Raw genomic sequence first — 14,642 nt, 5'->3', positions numbered from 1 at the left:
TCCCAGCAGTACTCCCATGCCAAGTGACCTCCACCTTTCCAATGCAATGAAGGCCCAGCAGGTGCTCACTGCTTTGAGCTGCACACACAGTTGAGCCTCTCCTAAGAGCAGGGCAGCTACTAAACAGCCTAGGCAAAACTCCTGTATGCTTTCTGAAGCAGAGGAGCCTACGCTACGGAAAACTGTTTCTGGAGTCCTACCTCAACCTTCAACTCCACTGAGCCAGCTAAGCCAAAAACCGCCCCTGCCCTTCACCTCCAGAACATTACTACAGGCCTTGATGTAGGATTAAGGAGCAAACGCTTGCCCTGCCAAACGCCCAAGGGGCCTCTCAAACACTGAGGCAGGCCCCCCATTAACACTGTCAGGGAACTGGAGAGAAAAAAGGCCCAGCAGCAGGACACACACAGAAACAGAGCCACAGCTCCCCCCGGCAGGCAGCACCCCCCTTCCTCTCCCCAGGCAGCCTCCCTCCTCTTAACCTGCACCTCCCCAGCCCTGCCCCACTCCAGAAGCACAATCACTACCATTCATTCTGGGCCTTTCTTCCTTTCCTCTCCAGGCAGCCAGGCTACCCTCGGGTGGTCTCTGAAGGACCAGTTCAGTGGTGCTGTCCTTTAGAAGACCCCTACAGCTGTACCCCACAAGCAGGAGCTTTTTGATTTCCAGAAGCCAGGTCTCCCTTATCATCTAGTACTATGTAATTGCTGCTCCTCCAATCACACCTTTAGGCTCCATAGCCAGTGTTTGGCCCAGAGGCACCTGGACTTGCAACAAAGAGTCAATACACATTCAGACAAATCAATTTATTAAGAAACCAGCAAGACACCAACACATCAGGACACTGGCACACTGGGCTCTTAACACAGGACTTGCCCTACAAGGCTGAGGAAGGGGCATAAAACTACGCTGCTTCTGCAGCATAGCAATTAAGACCATGCAAGCCATTTCGTCTTCATGACACCTCCATTAAGCTTCAGAGGGACCCAACATCTCTCTTCCAGCTCATGGACTTGAGACAAATATTAGTTTGAACTGCTACTAGAGCAGCCAGCATGTGCCACCTCAAATCAGTCCTCCCATGAGGAAATGCTGCTTCTCCACCTGGAAAAAGAGGACAAAGTCATTCTGTGGAAACTTGTAGCAGGCAAACATTTTTGTTCTCTTCAAATCACAGAAAAAAGAACTTACCTGAGGTACCCTTATGTCCCACTCTAGGCCAATATGGTGGAGCAACATCAGCCATGGAATTACATGCTTTTGAAATGAAGCTGAACAGGAGAGTCCATGAGCTCCACATGCACACCAATGCTTAAGACAAGCTTTTCCTCGTACACTGTATATTTGCTTATAACATGTAAAACTAGAAGTAGTTTAAGACATCTGTGAAACCTATAAAGAAAAATATAGCCTCTCCTTCTAGTTGCATTAGCTGTTCTGAAGCTGAATTCAGCTCCAGGACTTCTCAGTTACTGCTACAACCTCTATACATGGGAAAAGCAAGCACTCCGAAACATTGATGCTATACAAAATTCAGACTGGACAGTCCACAGACAAGCCATATCCTTAGGAATAATTTTAACTCTGTTCTCCATGAGCCCATGTAGGTAACCATTTCTGGGCCTGTAAGAAAGGCATTAAGATTACATTACCTGCAGTTTTAAAAGCAAAGAAACAAGTGAAGGCAAAGCTTCAAGTACCCATTTTCTTTTGTCCCCCTGATATAGGCTGCTGAAAGCAACCATACCAAACAGCAGCACTGGAGAGCATGAGCCTCTCACACCCTGTCCACATTGAGCAGACCTGTGAGAAGTCAGCATGACACAGGGCCTACAGTCCAGCTCCCCCTGGCAGGTACAAACAAGGTATCGTGTCAGAGGTAGGAGGCAATGCTGTTTCCCTGCCCTTCCTTAATTTGCACCCATTAGCAGCCCTTGGCCTGTTAACTTTACTGACTTGTTAGTCCTAGGGTAAAAGGCAAAAGCTTAAGACCCCCTGGGTTACATATCTCCACAGGCATTTACTACCTTATGGGAAGCACGCCTGGGGGCTGTGACACTTCAAACATTCACCATCCCAACATCTCAGGCAGTTGATTTGAGAAACTGCTATCCATAGCAGAATTAGGCTGCAAGGAGCAATTTAGGACATACCTGTTAGGGCTAAGTTGCCAACAGAACAACCTACTATGGTTTGTAGCTATTCTGATGACCACCTCACTGAGATACTTGCCCCTAACCCCCCTGCTGCTCAACATGAGAAAGCCATCAGATACAAGGTGCTGCACACTCCAGCCATTCAGGGGCAAACATCAATGACACAAGCTGAGGCAGCTTTCAAAGCCAGCTTCCCTCACCCCCAACTCTTCAGCAAGATGACGCTCCTCCCAACCCTTTTCCCCCTACCCAAACCTCCACCTTCTCCAGAAGGCAGATTTACACTCACCCATTCAACAGCATCTGGGAAAGAACAAGCACCATCACAAAAGCCTAGGTTACGCCAACATGGCAAGTCATGTTTGGTTCTGCTAAGGCAGAACAGATTTACCAAGGAAGAGGAAGGAAAAGGCCCTCAAGGGAAGGAGCCTCCCATCCGCCACTTGGCATAGGAGTGCAACCATGCAGCTGCCTCTCCTCCACACACAGACTGAGCTCACAGCCACATCAGCACTGCACTAACTGCAGCCATTTGTAGATGGGTAACCAGATGACTTAGGATATAATCACATGACTCAAATCTATGCTCTGTTCCTGGCCAGGAACAATTGCCTCCAGCAACTTGGATAGTTTACCACCCAGCAGGTTTCTAAGGAGACATGAGGTGAGGGTGCCCCTGACCACCTGCAGAGTGCTGTGAAGACTGAGGAGGCTGCAAAGCAGCTGCCTCACAGCCAGGAGAGGTAATGCTCCACCTGCCAGACACCCCAGGAGAGACAGGCAGCACTGCAGCCCCACTTACATAACCAGCCTGAAGGCACCCTCAAGAGGGCCAAACAGGAAAAGCAGGGTGGGAAGGGGAAAGGGGTGCTGGGGACCAGCAGACAGAGAACCCCCATCCAGGAGGTGAATACTCCAAGTCAGCCAAAATCCAAAGGCAGCCTATTTCAAAGCCACCTGGTTTCTATCTGCTACAGCAGTTCCCTAGAAGCAGCAGGGGAGCACTTCTCCCAGGGCATTCTGTACTTACTGCTCTAGTCACCATAGCAGCTGTTGTAACCAGTGCTGTCACATCCCCCATAACCTCCGTACCCTTGGCTGTTGGGGCCATAGTTGCCATACCCGATTCCAGCAGCTGCTGCATCCCTGGTTCCAGGTTTGACTGGGGCCTGCAAGGCAAGTTGCTAAACTCCAGGAGACTTGGTTTTGTTCCAGTGAGCTCCTTGCCTTTCCAGGCAACGCAAGGGCACGCTTACCTCCACCACCTCCCTGAGCTCCCCCAACAAACCCTCCTCTACTTGCCTGCTGCTGCTGGTCCTGTTCCCTGGACATGGCTACTTGGATTTCCCACAGGGAATGCAAAGTTCAAGTCAGAGCCAATTTGCAAGGACATTCCTCAAAAATCATCCTGAGCCAACAGGGAAGGACCAACTTACAAACCCAAACAGCAAATAGAAAGTGGCCATCCTGGTGCTCGCTCTGAGCAAGAGCGAGTTTACACTTTTCAGCTTTAGCAGAGTGAAGGAGACAAAGAAATTAAGCTATGAGATAAAAACACTGCAGGCCTCCTACCTGTCTGTCCCCACAAGCCACTCTGAATGGAACATTGTTTCCATTCTCTGGATTTTTCCCCTTTGAAATAGACATCTCTCAGGTGTCTCTCTCTGTGAAAAGTGAAAGCAACTCCAAGTTATGAAAACATTCCTCAGGATGTTTACTCAGCTGTTCTGAAGCCTCCACTACATTCTGTTGCATTTTAGGCCTCCCTGGTTATTCCAGGGAAACAGACCAAAGTCAAGCTCCACACAGGCAGGTGAGGCTTCACACACACCTTGGGTGGCTGCTAGCAACAGCAATGCCATATTCCCCAGGCTTCCAGGCGCTACTCCCCCTCTCCTTTCCTGACCCACAAATTGCGGCTTATTGCTCACAAGTCTGGCAAGGACGCTGCCAGCCTTCCTACGCCTGAAGGCTCCTAAGCAGCACCTGGCAATGCTCCTAAGCAGCACGTGGCACTGAACCTCTCCAGAGCCACTTGGCTTCTCCTGGCCCCTCTTGACACCTGGCCACTTACAAAGGCCTGAGGGTGGTAGCCTGTAGCTCACAAAGGCGCACGGTTCTGACTCCTTTCCCATAATCCCCATCACCATCTGCTGACACCACCAAAGCTACATCAACACCGCCACAAGAATCGAAATCCTCCTGAAATCGCTCCCAGACGGCACTGATGAGAAGGAGCCTCGATTCCGCAGGGCTGAAAGCGAATCTGGGAGCAGTTGGGGGACCTCACTCAGCCCTGGAGGGGCCCTGGCTGCCCCAGGGCGACGGGAAACACCACCGACAGCGCCGAGGCTCCAGGCAAGGCCAGGACAATTCACCACAGCCCTGTCAACAGCACTTGCTTCCCCGGGAGCCACAGGGACTCCACAGTACAACGCACTTGGGGACCAGCTCCCAACCCCAGACACAATTCGTCACCTCCTTCCCTGCGCATCATGCATCACCTGTAGACAAGCAACGGCAGGAACCACAAACAGGAGGGCAAAGAGTAAAGTAACTCTTTCTTCCTTTACTCCACAGAAACAACACCTGGGACACAGTCTGCCATGGAGATTGGGGCCAGCGTGCTTTCTCTTACCCTGTGACACCCAAAGAGTCATCACCACAGCAGCGTTCGTCGGTCCGTCGGGGAAGGCTCAGCTCTGGCTGCTGCCCTTGACGTGGCTGGGCCACAGGAACCCACAGCCTGCCCCCTCTGCTTTCTCCTTCAGGAGCAGCATTCAGCTCTGACAGCAGAGAGGAAAACGCCTGAGCACTCATCTCGCCTGTCTCCACTGCTGCCCTGCTGCAGCCCAGAGCCCTGCACGACACTTGCGCAGCTTTCAGCTCCCCTGCTGCATCGCCAGGCTCAGCGGGACAGGCCTGCGCCGTATCAAATCCAGCCCTCAGGTCAGCACGCAGAGCTGAACGCTGGGTACAGGGGAAGCTTACAAACCCCAAAGAAGGGCTGCCAGCCTGCTGCTCAGCCTTCAGGGCTTCCAGTTTCTTCTCAAAGGGCTTAGCCCTTGTCATCGCTCACACTTCAGGGCTTACGCCTTACTAAGTGACAATCTGCAAATCTTGGAACCCAAATGCTTGCAGAGGCTTTACCATTTTAAACCCTACGCTCTGGTCGCCATGGGAGCAAACCGTAAACTCTGACTGATAACAACAGCCCCACCACATAAAGTAATGAACCAGAACCCCTGAGGGACAGACCCCCAACAACAAACTACACCAGAAACCGGCAGTGCTGAAAAACTCCAAACCCACAGCTTTCCACAAGAACCAGCAAAGTACACATGAGCCACGACAACAGTGAAGACAAGTCCAGGAGTTTGGCCCACAGTTTACAAAGCTTCCCTTTCCTTCAGAAGGGCAGCAGAACAGCAAGACACGCGCCAGAAGCAGGCTACAGTTGCTGCTTCTCGGCTCGGGTTCAGCCACCAGTCAAACAGGAGCACATGCAAGAATCACTGCCCAGGACTGCACCAAGCTGCACTTGCCCTGAACCTACCTGAAACACAGTGAACACCAATTCATCTACCACTGCAGACGATTCATAGCCTGCATGCCCTCAGCTCCACAGGCAAACTGCCACAGGCAGCAACACCCAGAACCACCGAGGGCACCACCACCTTCCACCTCCCCACCCTGCTCACCTACAGCGCAGCCCCACGACTTAGCTGTGCCCACGCTGCAAGTCACAGCTCGCTCGCCCTTCGTGGCCAGCCACGCACCGCCGCAGAGCTCGCAGCATGACAACGCTCCCTCGACCACTCGACTACGCTTCAGCACGTGCAAAGAGGCCACAACAGCTACTGAGAGGCCAGGCAACCACACAGCCCGCCCAGAGATGCTCCCTAGGCCAAGGCCCCTGGTTGTTCCTCCAATGAGGACTCACCCTCCACGCTGCTTCAGGCACTCTCTCGAGCTCCGGGGTGTTGCGAGGACGTCACAGCAGCCATCACCTACAGTCAGGCTCGCTCAGGCCCCGAGCCACCTCCAGGCTTTGGGAGATGCTCCTCCGCAGGGAAACTGGGCCACTGACGGACACGCTCAGAACGCACTGGCCAGCCAAGGCCCGATGAAAACTGAGGCCTCCACAAACTCCACACTCTGGAGAGACCGAGCTGAGGGAAAACTGACTCTGGCCTGCACAAGGACAGAAGCAGCATCTTGCTTCACTCGCTCAGCCTGCCAAGCACGTGGCCCAAGCCAGACCGACGGTGCTGGCAAGCCCTGTGACGTGACAGCCCGCCACAAAGCACAGGCCACCCCACGCTCCTGGAAGAGGAGCGGAGCAAGGCTGACGCGGGGAAGACGCCGGTTTGCATAAAGGCAGAAAGCTGGCCTCCATGCCAGTGACACAGTCACGACTCCAGCTGCACCACGCGGCAGCCCTATCTTCGCATGGGCGGACAAGATGCAGGAACTGCAGGCTGCGCTGACCAGCAGGACAGGCAACAGCAGCAGCTCCATTCTACCCACCACCAGCTCCTGTCCTGGCACCTGAGGACTCGGAGCCTCTGCTCATCTCTGCCTCCGGAACACCTTCCCCAGGAGCCTCGTCACTCTCTACCCCAGCCCCTAGAGCGTCGTTGGCCTTGGCATGCTCCCCGCTGCACAGCCCCAGCCCCACGCCTCGCACGCAGCGTCACAGCAGAGGGCTCTGGCGTGACCTGCTCCAGGCAGATCTGTGGGACCCTCTGGGCACTGCTGAGCATCTTTACTGAGCGCCAACTGCCTCCTGCCACACCAGACAAAACACACAGCAAGGACAGGCCAGCAGCTGGACAGAGGGACACAGAGTAAAGCAGAAGGAAAGAGGGACAGAGAGCAGGGCAGATGGATGGAGAAAGAGAGAAGGACTGAGACCTGGCCCCAGGGCCGGGAGCCTGGACAAAGGCACAGGGAGAGCAGGAGAGAGGGCCAGACGGAGGGCTGGACAGAGGGCTGGGAGCAGGAGAGAGAACAGGAGGGATGTCGAGGGGGACAGGAGAATAAAGAGAGGAAAGGAGGGAAGGGGAGAAAGGCAGAGGGACAGCACAAGGAGCAGAAGAGAACCCTCCCAAACCCTCCTGTACTTACATGCTTCCTTCAGGCAGAGGAATGGGGACAGGAAGAGAGGGACATGGAGCCAGTCAGAGCAATAGGAAGACAATGAGAAGGATGAAGAGCTAGCCAGAAAGGTGGAGAGAGAAAAAGAGGGAGGGCAAGCCAGAGAGATGAGATGAAACAAGGCCAAGGAGGGACAGGGAGACAAACAGGTGGATGGGGAGCTGAGCAGAGGGACAGAAAGAGAAAGAGAAGGCTGGAGAGGTGGACAGACGGCTGGGAAGGTACAAAGCGACAGACCAGAGCAGCAGAGAGGCACAGGGATGGGGAGCCGGACAGAGGGACAGCGGGCGGGCAGCATGACAGGAAGGGGAAGAGGATGATGGTGAGCTGGAGAGAGGGACAGGGAGCCACTCGGAGGGAGGAAGATATTGACAGAGGGAGGGAAAGAGTACAAGATGAATGGGAGCTGGGCCGAGGAACGAGTAGCTAAACAGAGGGATGGGACACTGGACAGAGCCATGGGGAAGCAAAGAGGAAGACGCAAAGCTGGACAGAGGGACAGGGAACGGAACCAGACGGATCCAGACAGCCCCGAACAGCCCTCGCCACTCTCCGGCCCCACTCCCCTGCCAAGCACACAGAGCTCTGCGCACCGCTGCCCCCAAAGTCCGCTGGTGGGCCTGCGTGCCGGTATCCCCACACCTCCAGAGCGAGGGTGCACACACAGGCCCAGGCTGGTGATGAACCTCGCGGTCAGTCACAGTATCTTACTATTCCTCGTGCACGAGCCCCTTTCACACCTTCATATGCACATGCTTAACTCCAAAGTCCCTCAGCCCTTCACATCTGCAGGACTCACGGCACCTCATTTTTCAACACACTCACATCTTCCTTGCTCTTCCCTGTCTTGTTTGAAAACCCTCCTAGACCTTCCTGTACTCACATGCTTCCTTCAGATAGCATCACCAAAATCAACATCATGGGGTGATTTTCATTTTAGAGTCCCCTCCCCCCCCCCCAAGCTTTTAAATATTGTTCCCTAACCTGGGCAGACACAGATCCTCCCCACAGCACTGCAACAGTTGTTATTCTGGGGTCCCAAGTTACTGGTATTATGTTACGCAGCAAAGCCAGGCAAAGACAGCTGGGGTCACCGGTTACCCATCTAGCCACGAAAATTCACATTTTCGGCCTCCCTGGTCATTCCAGGAAAACAGATCAAAGTCAAGCTCCACACAGGCAGGTGAGGCTTCACACACACCTTGGTTGACTGCTTGCAACAGCAAACAGATCCTTTGGATTTTTTTACTTCAGCTTGCTTACGGTTTCCTGCTCTCTTCACCTTCAGCCACAGCAACTAAGCTACAAAGTAAGTAGTAGGTCGTTCGTTCCCGTTTTAGACATGCAGAAACGATAACACAGCAAAATAGAAACCACCACAGCAAAACTCAGCTAAGCCAGACACAGGTAACAACAGCCCCACGGGAGGAATGGGTTCCTTAGTCCTCAGCCCTGCCTCTGGCAGACCCAAATAACAAACACCCTTTCTCCACAGTCACCCCAGGGACCCACACCACAACACCTCCTGCTCTAGCCGCTGCTGCTGACATCAAGGCTCCGCTGCATGATTCCTGCTTTCTTCCACACAGTCCCTTATATATTAATCACACAAAACCACTCATCCACCATCTTTTCTCTTTGTCAGCGTTTGCTCACATTGCTTCCATCTCTAGAGCAAACAGATAACACTTGCCTTTGCCTTTCCACGAAAGCCTCTAGATTTAGGCACGTTCTTTTTCTCTTTACTATCTTCTTGTTCTCCTTTTCCTTAACGGAAAGCTCTTAGCATGGCACTTGCCAGCAGGCATCGCAAGGTATACTGTCTGGAAACATTACAGACAGCAGTTAGAGCCAGGCTGTGAGACAGGCAGGCAGCTCATCAGCTAATAGCTACCTACACCATCTTCCATGACACTTTATCTTTATTCCAGTTACGGGCAAGATAAGTGCAACGAACTTTGGACACAAGTTGCAAGAACAGAACTGATGACACAGAGGAACTGCATTCAGGATGCTCTGAAGGAAAAAGGAGACAGAAGCAGAAACAGCCCCGATGAGAACGTACTCCACTTAGAACAAGCAGAAACTGGAACTGAACACCGAGAAGGAAGAAAAACAGCTGATGCTAAATAACCTCATGTAATCAGCAACGTCCAGAGTGGCACTTATCAGCTTTATGTATTAACTACGAGAGCTCTTTAATCCACAATGAAGTAATGCTAGCAAGCATAGAAAAGAGGGAAAATGAAAATCGACAGGGTCCCTCTTCCGAGGCACCCTGCTCAAGCTGCTTTTTACTACACGTCCCGCTCTTTATTCCCAGCAGCGCAAACGTTTCTGTTACATCCAGTAGTACCGTACTCTCCAGGATGCTTTCTCAAACGCCTGCAGACACGTGCGTAACCCAGTCTTTCACTGCACAGAAGAATGACAGCGTTGAATTTGCTCACTTGTGTTTCGAACCTATTACCTCTTTGATGCGTCTCCTAGGTTCCTCCTATAAGCGGATACTTGTCTCAGCGGGGATGACCAAAGCGAACCAGCGGAGCACGAGGTCCAGGCTGTTCTTCTCCCACACATCCTCCTTCCGTGCAGCACCCTGCCAAACAAACCACAAGGACTGATGAGGCCACGCAGGTATCAGATTTTTGGATCGCTTCCTCAAGGCTTTCAGGGTGACCGACCTAACCGCTGCTTCTCACATTACTCAAAGCTACATTCACCTACTACTTAGCACTAACCCGTTTCTGTGTGAAGGGGGGGTGGTTTGTTGCCACTTTACGTATAGTCCAGAATCTGCTAGGCATCATCTCTAGCCCTTTCTGCTTCTCGTAATTAAAGCGGGTAATTAATAGCACCCATTGTCCTACGGGCTGGAGTAACAACTCTCTTCCTTCCCTGAGGATGGGCCTGAAACCCATGCTTTTCCCGACAGCACGGCCGGGGCTTCCTCAGCCCTTCAGTCTTCTCCTAGGCTTTTCCTGAGCCTTTTATTTGTTTAGGCTCTTCCTTAGCCTGCAACTTCAGGCTCAAGCTCTCCCAAAGCACTGCACACAGCACAGTTATCCTAGACCAGCCGCCTTCAGAGAGCCCTCTCACAGGGCCAAAGGCTTCTCAGAGGGGCCTCAGGACAAGAGAGAGAAACCTCTGCTTGACCCCTGCGCACCCACCTGTCCACGACCTTCCCCAGCAAGCGCTACAAATTCTCTTGTCTCTAAAGCGGGACTGAGTCCAGGACACACACACATCGCAGCCCCTCTTTAGGAGGGTACCTCGTTGCCATGGGGACAGGGTCCGCGAGGGGCTTTGGCGCTGCCTGGGGACAGAGTTGTGGGCGAGGCCTGGAGTCAATGAACAGGTTGCGGTAGGGTTTGGAGACGGGTGGAGGTAGTGGGGGGGCTGGAGCGGGATTTGTGGGGGGTCTCAGGGCTTTGGGGGAGCTGGCTGCAGGAAGGGTGGGGATGTGCAGGGCCCTCAGGGCAGAGGTGCCATCCCAGACGGGCCCCGAGCACGTCACGGGGCCAGTGCCGCCTGCGCCTGTCAGCTTCACAGGAGGAGCCGCTGCCCTCGCACCCTCGAGAGGGGGGAGGAGAGGCGGGAGGAGAGCTCCACGAGCTCGTCGGAAGGCCAGACGAGGCCGCGGGGAACTCAGCGAGGGCCCCGTGTCCCAGGAGAGCCAGAGGAGGCCGCAGGCTGCTGCGCCCCTGCTGCAGACACCCCGAGCCCTGGGCAGCACCCGAGGCCCGGAGGCACGTCCGGCGCAACGAGGAGCCGCTGGCCCCGGGGCAGCTGGGCAGGAGGGCGCAGGGCTCCGCCAGGCTCCGCGGGCACAGCCCGCTGCGGCCCGGGACTGCGCAGACCTCGGGGCGCCGGGCCGCAGCCGCCTCCCCGCTCCGCCCCGGCCCCCGCTCGCCAGCGCACGACTCGCGGGCCCGGCTCGGCCCCGACCCACCTCCCGCCCGCGCGGCCCAGGGGCTCCCGGCCCCTCGGCCGCTCCGGGGCCTGCCGGCCTCCCGGGGCCCCGGGCGGCCTCGGCCCTCAGCCGCCCCCAGGCCGCTCCCGGGCGCCCCGCATGCGCCGAGCCCGGCTCTCGAGCAGCGCACATGCGCGGCCCCGGCCCCGGCAGGAGGGAGGCGAGGCGGGGAACGGCGCCCCCGCCCGCTCACGGCGCGGGGCTGCAGCCGGCCGGCTCGCGCACGCGCACGCGCACGCGCGCTGCGGCCCGCCGCGCACGCCGCGGCCCCTCCGGCCCCGGGGCTCCCCGCCCGCGCCGAGGCTGCGCGCTGCGTTCGCGCGTTCGGGACCGGGCGCGCTCGGGGCAGCGCGGGCCCCAGCCGCCAGCACAGCCCACGGGGTTCTTAGCGTGCATTCAGTTTTGCCTGTGGGTGTGGGAGCTGAGTCTGCCCTTCCAGGGATTATCGTGTTCATTCGCAAGAAAACAGAAATTGAAAATCATTCCATATGTACATTAATTTTCGAAGGGATGCTAAGGTCTGGTCTAAAAAGCCAAAACGAAAGCAAGGCACTTGGCAAGACCAAAGGGCCACCGGGCTACAGACAGGTGTAACACTAAACCACGATTTAAGATGAGGTAACACATCAGTGATATTCAGCCAACTCAGAGCAGCAGGGAAGCTGCTAAGACGTCTGCAAGTAGAGCAAAATCTGCAATGCTAAATGGTATGGTATGCTAACTGATCCTCTTCTGGACCATGGGTAAAATCGCTTGGTGTGTGAATGCTGAGCTTTACCAAGGGCAGTGCCAGCATCTTGGTTTCAGTGCTAACGGGACTGACAGAATGAACTCCTGAGAGATCTGGATCTGATGCCAAGGTGAGGTACTGTAATGTACCATGCCAATTTGATCCATAGCTCAGGAGCGATTCCCAATTAACATCACATCAGGTACAATTAGACTTAGGCTCCATAGCCCTTCCTAGTGTGCACCACTTCTTTTTTTAATAGCAGTTACTCCTGCAGAATACATTCCTCTCCTCCTCTTCCTACTGAACTACTCTTTTTTAACATTGCCTCCAAATGCTGGGGTAAAGGCACAGAATACTCTTCATTTCTTTAAACGGACACAGATTCAGACACAGTAATCATGCAATTGCTACCCTGGCTGACTGCAGGCCAGGTTGCACACATTCCAACTTCTGTCCAAGCTAACAGATTCCTGGAGTAACCTTTTATCAGATTTAATATTAAACAGCACAGCGGAACTGCTGAAAGCTGTTTTGAAACATAGTCTGATAAGGCTATACTCCACTCATGATTTATTAGAAGATCTCAGGTTTCATAAATCGTGAACTGAGCAAAGGTCAAGTACATGACGGGGTGTGTCATACATCACACAGAGCACAAAACAGTCGCTGAAAGGTCAAACTCCCTGTTTAATCAGTTACTAACATTCATTGTTTTCATGATAGGGTCGCAGGTTTGCCGAGAGGTAGATTTTTTTAATGTCTTTATCAATGTCTGTCATGCATTCTCATCTGACAAATAAACAGGCCTGGCAGTTGCCATGGAAGGCATGCCCTGGAAAGATAGTAAGGTAACAAAACCTTTTATTGGGGTTGATGATCCCTCAGCAATCAAATCAGTAGTTTTGCCACGCACATCAGTGGGAGCAGGTATCAAGCCCTCTTCCTGTACCTGAGGTCTGGGTTCATCTCATCCCGTCATGAGCACTGCAGCTATAACATGCCCCACGGGATGGTAGAGTCTATACTGGCTCTCTCTGATGAAATCTCTGGTAATCCAATCTCTTATTGGAGTGAGTTCTGATGGGATCAGAAAGTAAATAACAGAGAAAACTTCACAATGAGATTAAATTTTAAAAAAACTAACAACCCTGAAAACAGAGGCTAAATACTTTTCACTCATTGCTTCAGACAGTAAAGCAAACATGAACGGTGGCTTTTCTTTAGATAATCTATTCTACAGTGTGCCATTTCTGCTGACACGGCTAAGTGTGCAATGACCCACTCAAAAATGATCCAGAGGATCAATTGTGGACCTGTGTCCACAACTTTAAAAAAAAAGAGAGACTTATCAGATTTCAAAGCTACTGCAAATATCTATGAGAACAAAACAAATAATAGTTTGTCATCTCCATTTTCTTTTTTTCTTGTTTTAGCATGACAGTGCCAGTCATGTTAAAAGCTGATAGCCTCCTCTGACTGAATCCTGTGCAAACAGTCTGTTTTTTGCTAGCTGACTTGCTTTGGACTAGCCCAGATCTGATGCTACAAAAGATCTGCTGAGGTTTCTGGGCAAGACTGCAAATACGCTCCCTGAATGAAATAACACTACTTTTGTGTCTATTTGGTCATATGAGCTCCTTGTCAAGTACTGCTGGGACTAGGCTGTAATCTTCACTAGCTGTTAGGGTGCTTAAAAGTCTTGTATGAATATACTACAGAGCTAATTACATTGAAATTAGCAATAAAAGAAAGACTAAGAGAGCCCAGAAGTGTGGTTCCTGAATGATGAGACACTGACCCATCCCAGGTATACACCGACCTAAAAAAGCCGGCATTCTGATGTTCTGACTGCTCTTGCAGACCAGTGCTCACCAATTAGTGCAAAGTCTTGCTAGGATAATTAGAGCATAAAGCTCATTCTTTTAACTGGAAAACATCTGTAACGGGCTTTTCTGTGTCCCTCTGCCAATGAGAAGGATTGTGATCAAATGGATTATTTTTCTTGTCAAAGACCTGGCAGTTTCCTTCAGCAGGATGGTGCCCTGGATGCCAGCGAAGTGACAGAAACCCAACTGAATTAAAGCAGGGAGTTTCTTCAAGCTGTTCCAGAGCCAGGCGGACCTAACTTTTGAGGTTACTGGATTCAGAAGCTACAGCCATCCTGCTAAATAAAACAGATGCAGGGAGCAAATCAGAGGACTGCACTGCTGACCGTGAGCGCAACCAAAACTGTTAGCATGACCCCTGGAAGCTGTGGCCCATGCTGCCTAGCACTCTTTGGGACAACGTCCAGGCCCAGGCTGGGAGACTGTATGCGCCAGGGACAAGTTCCACTAGACAGTACAGATAGGGCTGCATCAGGTTTGGCTCCCCCATTTTACCCAGGGGTGTCATCCAAAACTACCCCAGCAGAATTGACCCTTTAAGTAACCCTACAGACCCTCACAACGCACCCCATCCCATAAATTACATGCCCTCAGTGTTATCCTATGAAAACGCCACTCTGATGGGGGACAATGCCAGCTTTGCGCTATTTCAGCTATTTTGAACTGAGCAAAAACATACACAAACAAAAACCATCTTAAGGCCATTAAATGGATCCAAGAGGAGATCCAGGGCT

This window comes from Struthio camelus, chromosome 4, assembly GCF_040807025.1.
Source record: "Struthio camelus isolate bStrCam1 chromosome 4, bStrCam1.hap1, whole genome shotgun sequence".
Lineage (NCBI taxonomy): Eukaryota > Metazoa > Chordata > Aves > Struthioniformes > Struthionidae > Struthio > Struthio camelus.
The sequence above is the reverse complement of the archived record's forward strand: the minus strand, read 5'-3'. Positions refer to the sequence as shown.